Source organism: Aegilops tauschii, chromosome 7, assembly GCF_002575655.3.
Source record: "Aegilops tauschii subsp. strangulata cultivar AL8/78 chromosome 7, Aet v6.0, whole genome shotgun sequence".
In the NCBI taxonomy this organism is placed as follows: Eukaryota; Viridiplantae; Streptophyta; class Magnoliopsida; order Poales; family Poaceae; genus Aegilops; species Aegilops tauschii.
Genome location: NC_053041.3, coordinates 540,729,632 through 540,738,478, shown reverse-complemented (window position 1 = coordinate 540,738,478; position 8,847 = coordinate 540,729,632).

The following is an 8,847-nucleotide window of genomic DNA, read 5'->3' as shown; positions in this document are numbered from 1 at the left end:
ACTCGTCTATGATCGAGCACGTGTATTCGAGCCCTCGAGGCCCGTGGCTTGTATTATGATGCTTGTATGACTTATTTTATTTTTTTAGTTGTGTTGTGATATCTTCCCGTGAGTCCTTGATCTTGATCGTACACGTTGCGTGTATGATTAGTGTATGATTGAATCGGGGGCATCGCAATTGGAGACCGAACGGTCGAACGTGAATCATATAGTAGATATGATCAACATAGAGATGTTCACCATTGATGACTACTCCATCTCACGTGATGATCGGACATGGTTTAGTTGATTTGGATCACATGATCACTTAGATGACTCGAGGGATGTCTATCTAAGTGGGAGTTCTTAAGTAATATGATTAATTGAACTTAATTTATCATGAACTTAGTCCTGATAGGTTTTGCATATCTATCTTGTAGATCAATGGCCCGTGCTACCGTTCCCTTGAATTTTAATGCGTTCCTAGAGAAAGCTAAGTTGAAAGATGATGTTAGCAACTACACGGACTGGGTCCGTAACTTCAGGATTATCCTCATTACTACATAGAAGAATTATGTCCTTGATGCACCGCTAGGTGAAAGGCCTGCTGCAGGAGCAGATGCTGATGTTATGAACGTGTGGCAAGCTCGATCTGATGACTACTCGATAGTTCAGTGTGCCATGCTTTACGGCCTAGAATCGGGACTTTTTCAAAGACGTTTTGAAGGTCATGGACGATATGAGATGTTCCAAGAATTAAAGTTAATATTTCAAGCAAATGCCCGAGTTGAGAGATATGAAATCTCCAACAAGTTCTATAGCTGCAAGATGGAGGAGAACAGTTCTGTCAGTGAACACATACTCAGAATGTCTGGGTATCATAACCACTTGACTTAGCTGGGAGTTAATCTTCCAGATGATAGTGTTAGTGACAAAGTTCTTCAATCACTGCCACCAAGCTACAAAGGCTTCGTGATGAACTATAATATGCAAGGGATGGAAAAGACAATTCCCGAGCTCTTTGCAATGCTCAAATCTGCGGAGGTAGAAATCAAGAAGGAGCATCAAGTGTTGATGGTTAACAAGACCACTAGTTTCAAAAAAAAGGCAAAGGAAAGAAGGGGAACTTCAAGAAGAATGGCAAGCAAGTTGCCACTCCCGGGAAGAAGCCCAAGTCTGGACCTAAGCCTGAAACTGAGTGCTTCTACTGCAAAGGGATTGGTCACTGGAAGCGGTACTGCCCCAAGTATTTGGCGGATAAGAAGGATGGCGAAGTGAACAAAGGTATATTTAATATACATGTTTGATGTCTCTTGAAGCTACGTTGGTATTTCCCCAAAGATGAAGGGATGATGCAGCATAGTGGCGGTAGGTATTTCCCTCAGATATGAACCCAAGGTTATCGAACCAGTAGGAGAACCAAGCAACATAACGTAAACATCCCCTGCACACAAATAACAACACCTCGCAACCCGACGTGTTAAAGGGGTTGTCAATCCCTTTCGAGGTACGGTGCCAGAAATTGCATGATGACGGGAGAAAATCGTAATAGATTGAATAATTAGATCGCAAATAAAATAAAGTGCAGCAAAGTATTTTTTTGTATTTTTGGTTTAATAGATCTGAATAAAAAGTGCAAATAAAATAGATCGCAAAGCAAATATATGAGCAAGAAGACCTGGGGCCCGTAGATTTCACTAGTGGCTTCTCTCGAGAAAGATAGCAAACGGTGGGTAGACAAATTACTATTGGGCAATTGATAGAACCTCAAATAATTATGACGATATCTAGGCAATGATCATTACATAGGCATCACGTCCAAGATTAGTAGACCGACTCCTGCCTGCATCTACTACTATTACTCCACACAGCGACCGCTATCCAGCATGCATCTAGTGTATTAAGTTCATGGAAAAACGGAGTAATGCAATAACGATGACATGATGTAGACAAGATCTATCTATGTAGAGATAGACCCCATCGTTCCTTAGTATGAACGATACATACATGTCGTTCCCTTTCTGTCACTGGGATCAAGCACCGTAAGATCGAACCCACTACAGGGCACCTCTTCCCATTGCAAGATAAATAGATCAAGTTGGCCAAACAAAACCCAAATATCGGAGAAGAAATACGAGGCTATAAGAGATCATGCATATAAGAGATCAAAGAAACTCAATTAAATTTCATGGATATAAAAAGATATGACTGATCATAAACTCAAAGTTCATCGGATCCCAACAAACACACCGCAAAAAGAGTTACATCATATGGATCTCCAAGAGACCATTCTATTGAGAATTCAGCGAGAGCGAGAAAGCCATCTAGCTACTAACTACAGAGCCGATTGTCTACAAAGAACTAGTCATGCATCATCGGAGAGGCACCAATGGAGGTGGTGAACCCCATTCGAGAGGGTGTCTAGACTGGATCTGGTGGTGCTAGACTCTGCGGCGGCTGGATGTATATTTTTTTGACTCCCCTAGGGTTCTGGGATTTTTGTGGTATTTATAGAGCAAAGAGGCAGTCCGGGGGGCACCCGAGGTGGGCACAACCCACCAGGGCGCGCCTGGGCCTCCTGGCGCGCCCTGGTGGGTTGTCCCCTCCTCGGGAGTCCCCCCAGGTGCAACCAGGGCCCATTGTGTTCATTCTGGCCCATAAAAAATCATCATGGAGTTTCGTGGCATTTGGACTCCATCTGATATTGATTTCCTGTGATGTAAAAAACATGGAAAAACAGCAACTAGCACTTGGCACTATGTCAATAGGTTAGTACCAAAAAATGATATAAAATGACTATAAAATGATTATAAAACATCCAAGATTGGTAATAAAACAGCATGGAACAATCAAAAATTATAGATATGTTGGAGACGTATCAGCATCCCCAAGCTTAACTCCTGCTCGTCCTCGAGTAGGGAAGTGATAAAAATAGAATTTTTTGATGTGGAGTGTTGTTTATCATGTCATATCATATTCTTTTCTTTATAGCATGGACATTTGGACTTCTATGTAATTCAAAGCAATAGTCTAGTTTTGACATAATAATTTAGATACTCAAGCATATCAACAAGCAACAATGTCTTTCAAAATATCAACGCTAAAATAAGTTATCCCTAGCCCATCATGCTCAAACAATGATCCATTCATGAAACGCACTCGATTATTAGCTACACCCAATACTTAAGTACGATCATATTGTGACACCCAAGTTTTTATTTGGATTTTTCAAAAGATTTTATTTGACTTGAGGGAGGTGATTTAAATTTTTTACTCAAAAGAACCCTCCCTTTCAAATATTCTTTTTTATGGCAGAAGTTTTATTTGAATTCACCCAAGATCTGTCTTTCGTCTTGGAGGTTCTTGCTTTTTATTTTGACTCAAGACAAAATACTTTTCACTTGGGAAAATACCTTTTGAAAATCCTCTTTCAAAATGCACTATGGCTTTTGGAATAATCCTTTGCCACTTTCAACATTTCTCTCTTGCCATGGCCTTAGTGCAAATACTCTCTCCTAAACCTCCCCTCATCTTTGGATCATGTTTGGCATCTAATCCAGCAAGTTGAACCTCCCCTATGTTTATTTTCCATTTAAATCTTATTCAAACAAATTTCTGTCTTCTATTCTAGCCATTGGTGATTTACAAAGGAACTCCACTTTCTGTTCTGATTTTTTTCCCCCAAACCTTTTCCCCTTCCTAGTCCTTTGAACCATCAACCGAGATCCATGAAGATCCACTGGTCTTCAGTTCAAATTTTTCAAACTACACTTGCTGCAAGTTTGGACCAGATTTGTCAAATTTGGTGAAATTCATTCAAATCTTTCTCCAAAAATTCCAAGTAAAATCAGGCAGCCTCTGGGTGCATTGAGTGGTCACCTCACCAAGTACCAGCTCCAGAAAAAAAATTTCTCATAGCCAAATCATTCTGTCGAGCACCTGCAGTGCATTGTCAAATTCAGGTTCAGTAAAGTTCAGAGAATAGTGAAGTGGCTTACTGTCATTTTCTTCAGAGATGGTTGTCGATCTCGACAGTGCCCCGATGTCGCCTTGCTCCTCGTCCCCTCCCCCTTGTTCCTGCACCGCACGAGCGTCTGGCACCTTGCGGACGTCGGCGATGAGCAGCAGAAGGTGCGCCGCCCCGTGACCGACGCTAGCGGCGGCTTTGCGGCCGCCAGCGGGAGGCACGGCGCTGACGGCGTCACCCAGCGCCGCCCAAGCCACCGGAGCTCGCCGCGTGGCCTTCCACTCCCCCGAACGCGCTGCCACTCTCGTCGTGAACCGCAGGGCGCGGAGCGCGCTCTCTGCCGCCGACGTGCCCGTGCGGCCACCTCACCGTGGACCGGCGCCGTTACGCCAAGACCAGCCGAGATTAGCGGGGGAATGACACTAGTAACTTCCACTGATGCTGCCTGGCCACTCAAACCTCCTGCCAATCCACTGCATCGCTGTAATCGCTCGCCGGAGATTCTCCGTTCACGGCCACCCCATCGATCCGCCTATAAATAGCAGCCCCGAGCTTCAACTCGAGCACACACCATCCCTGCACTCCGCCTAGAGCACGCCTAGCCACTAGAAGAGCCCCGAGGAGGTCTCCTTCCTCGACTCCGGCCGCCGCGAACCGCCACGGGATCCAGCTCGATTCGCCCCCGTGTGTGCACCTCCGCCTCCCTTCTCTTGCCAGTAGCTTCACTATGCATCTCTCCTTCTGACCCGCGCTTCAATTCGAAGTTTGCAGCCCTCCACCGGAGTTCTCCACCCTCACCCGAGCCGCCGTCCGCCGGAGAAAGTGTCGCCGTCGACGTGGTGCTCCCCGTTGGTCGAGTCCACCACCCACCGACGCGGAAGAACACGCTGAAGCTCTTGGTACTCTCCGATCCTCCTAACTCGCCGTGGTTCGACGCCGGCGTCCACCGCAGTCTTCGGGCGCCGGTGAGCTTTTTAAACCTGACATGTGGACCCCGCATGTCAGCCTCTGTTCTATTCTCCCTCGAACCGTTTTCTGTTGGCGCCTTCGGGCAAAATACGCTTTCCCTCTTTAGCTAGCACATTTCTTACCGAAGCGTTTTCTGGTTTCTCAGTTTAAACCCTGGAACTTTTCTGTTTCATTACAGATAAGTCCCTGGACAGAAACCTTTATAACTTTTTATTAAAAAGGGATTTTTGAGTGATTCTTTTTCTGACAGTCTTAAAATTTTTTCTAGTTTTTTATCTTATTTATTTGAGAAAAATTTGGAGAAGTTTCTGTGCACACGTTGGTTTTCACGTTAGTGCCCGTTTTCGTGATTGCCGTAGGTTCCGGAAGAGGTGACGGAGCCGCGAACTTCGCGGAGCTAGACTCCGACTTCTCCGAACCAGGCAAGCATGTTTGAACATTTGATATGATAAGTGTTTTGCATGTTTGCTTGAAGGTTTGTGCGTGGCATATGAGTTTCGGTAAATACCTCGTTGCTTGTAAGGCAACTACCCGCATGTTCCAAAGTTGCGATGATCTCTGATGAGAGATGGCCTAATCATGTGGTGACATGAAGGGCAGCAAGGTGGTACTGTTGTAGCATACCAGCCTTGCGTCATCCGACTATCTCCGACGTTAACGTGGACGGAGTCACGTTATCGTTCTTTTCCCCTCCATGTTCCAAAGTTGCGATGATCTTTGATGAGAGATGGCCTAATTAATCATGTGGTGACATGAAGGGCAGCAAGGTGGTACTGTTGTAGCATACCAGCTTTGCGTCATCCGACTATTTCCGATGTTAACGTGGACGGAGTCACGTTATCGTCCTTTCCCCCTTCCGTGCTACCACATGTTTCATTTGCCAGGATGCGGTTTAGTAAGTTGGTAACCTCTTTCCGTGTACACACCAAACAGAGAGGCCGGGATGATGGTACCTTGGCCCAGGATTAAAGCCAGTCATCCGGTCAGGGGGCATGGGTGTTTCCGGTTGGGACCGAGAGGGGGGGCACCCCCTTAGAGCGCGCGTATAGAAATTTGATCCCATGCTACGCGAGGTTGTAGCCTCCCCGTCTCAAGGTTTTTCTTGAACGTTGCCGAGGGTGATCCCTGGCTTCGGGATGTTGAATTGGGTGTGTACTGGTTAGCCGTGTTTCTTCCAAAACACCGTAGACGGAACTAGTCCCTGTGACTACTGAAATCCGTTGGCTGTGGTTAAGTATAAACTCTGCAGAGTCAATTCCTTCCAAGTCATCGTATCCATGATCTAGTAGTGTAATCATTATATCCATATCTATCCGCGTGGAAAACTTGTCCCCGGTGAACAAGCTCAAGTGGTAAATCCAGATTTATTGTTATTCCTGTGGATGGACTAACTTTATATTTGTCTTGTGCTTGTGATAATTTATGTTCACGAACTATTGAATTATTAAGCTACAATATAAGCCCTTTATGTGACGTCGCGTAGACGTCCGACTGTGGCGTGTTTTTGTTTCTTACTTTAAATATAAGCCCTTTATGTGATGTCGCTCAGACGTCCGACTGTGGCATGCACTGCCTTTATTTTCTGTCATAAGCCCTTTATGTGGTGTCGCCCCGATGCCCGACTGTGGCATTATTATTCTTGCAGTTTCCGCTCGAGGAGTCATTCAAACCCTCGTTTGGCACCAGTATTACTATTCTGCATTTTCCTCTCGAGGAGTCATTCAGACCCTCGTTTGGCACCAGTATTACTATTCTGCATTTTCCTCTCGAGGAGTCATTCAGACCCTCGTTTAGCACCAGTATTACTATTCTGCATTTTCCTCTCGAGGAGTCATTCAGACCCTCGTTTGGCACCAGTATTACTATTCTGCATTTTCCTCTTGAGGAGTCATTCAGACCCTCGTTTGGCACCAGTATTACTATTCTGCATTTTCCTCTGGAGGAGTCATTCAGACCCTCGTTTGGCACCAGTATTACTATTCTGCATTTTCCTCTCGAGGAGTCATTCAGACCCTCGTTTGGCACTAGTATTATTATTCTCGCAGTTTCCTCTCGAGGAGTCTTTCAGACACTCGTTTGGCACCAGTATTACTATTCTGCAGTTTCCGCTCGAGGAGTCATTCAGACCCTCGCTTGGCACCCAGTATTTATTATCTCTATGTCTGATCGCACTGGTTAACTTGTTCATATGCTTCATGTTTACATTTGTTATATCTTATGTCCGAACTGTCTTGCGAGTACTTCCATAGTACTCACCTGGCTTGTTGATTTGGCCAGATGTTGACGAAGGCGATCTTTTGGATGAAGAGTTTGATAGCGCGTCTGACGCCTAGAGGAGTCCCAGTCAGTCCTGCACGATCCCGGATATTGATCACTTGTATTATATACACTTCCGCCACCCGCAATAAGTCTCCTCGAGCCTCACTCCGATGCTCGAAGAGCTATAGTCTTCAGGAGTCTTATCACTCGCTTCGCGGTGATATTTCCACCACCGTTATTATCGTGATTTAGTAGTTATGCCACCCTATCCGCCGTCTTGTTTTATCGGCGTGCTTGTAATAAATTGTTGGGCAGTCTCCGCTCAACTTTGTATTTTATTCAGTACTCCTGGTATTTTTCTTCTGTGACCAAGATATTGTCTACCAGTGAGAAGGAATTCTTCCTCGCTGGTCCGTAAAAGGTATTGGTCTCTCAATAATTATTTTATTGAAAAACCGGTCGTGACAAGCTTGGTATCAGAGCCAGGCTGACTGTAGGAAGCCACTAGGTGCGATCGCTAATCGGTTATTAGCGTCTTTTGTGCTTTTTCAGCATTTTGCAATTGTAGCTATTTTCTGTTGGTCATCATAAATTTATGACATGACTACTCAGAATTTTTGCCTACTTTTGTAGATGGCTGGCAGCAGCTGTGAGAATCGAGTGTTCACGAACGTGCCCGAGGGGTTTGTCAAGCTCCTCGTCTCCATCACCAGGCTCGCGATCGGGCCAGCAGCTCGCCCGGAGTTCACACTCTACCAGCACAAGCTCAGCGACGACGTGTCTATGCACCAAGCTGTGGTGCAATTTAAGGGAGGACGTTCTGCAGCTCGCCACTTCCGTTTTGTGGGAAGGGCCATGCCTACGGAGAGGCATGCCATGCAGATGGCTGCCCGTGAGGCGATAGCTCGCCTTCGGGACATCCTTCCTACGATGAAGACTCGTCGCTACCGCTACCTCCCATGCCATGTGCCATACACCAGCCACTATGCATTCGCCTGCCATCGGGGAGAGTGAGATGAAGCCATCGAGATGGTTGTGGAGTATCTCAAGGCTCTGGAGGAGTCTTTCGACAACCTCGTGGATGATCTTGTGGCTGCCCGCATGGACTTAGTCCGGGGCGGTCCTGCCAGCAGGAAGGAGCTTTTCAACACGACACCGCCTCTGACATTCGTCTCGTCTTCGGCCTCGTATGCACCGGCCATTTTGGCCACTACTCGTCGTCTGCCTACCACTGAGGAGTTCGACCGAGTCATCGCTCCTACTCCAGTCAGAGCCGCACCGCCTGCCGCACCCGCTCTACCACCAGTCGCCCCTGCACCGTCCCCGCAGCGCAGCGTTACGCGCCAGGAGCCAACTAGAGAGGAGGTGGAGGTGGATTCTCCTGGACCGCTGAGTCTTGCCATCGGCAAGGGAAAGGAAATCTTCACCATCTCCGACTGAGAGCGCCGAGTAGCCGCGCGTTATGCCTGCTTGTATGATGTGTTGCTTTATCTGTACGCTAGTTTGTATTGGTGTGTTTGCTGCCTTCCGGAGTAGTACGCTAGTCTAAATAACATGTCAGGAATGTGTACGCGCATCCTCAGTGCTGTATCGTGTGTTCGCTCTTCGCGTGTAAGTTATTTGCTAAGCAGTTATTCTCCGTGCAAAATCGCCTATGTTTTCCTTGAAAACCT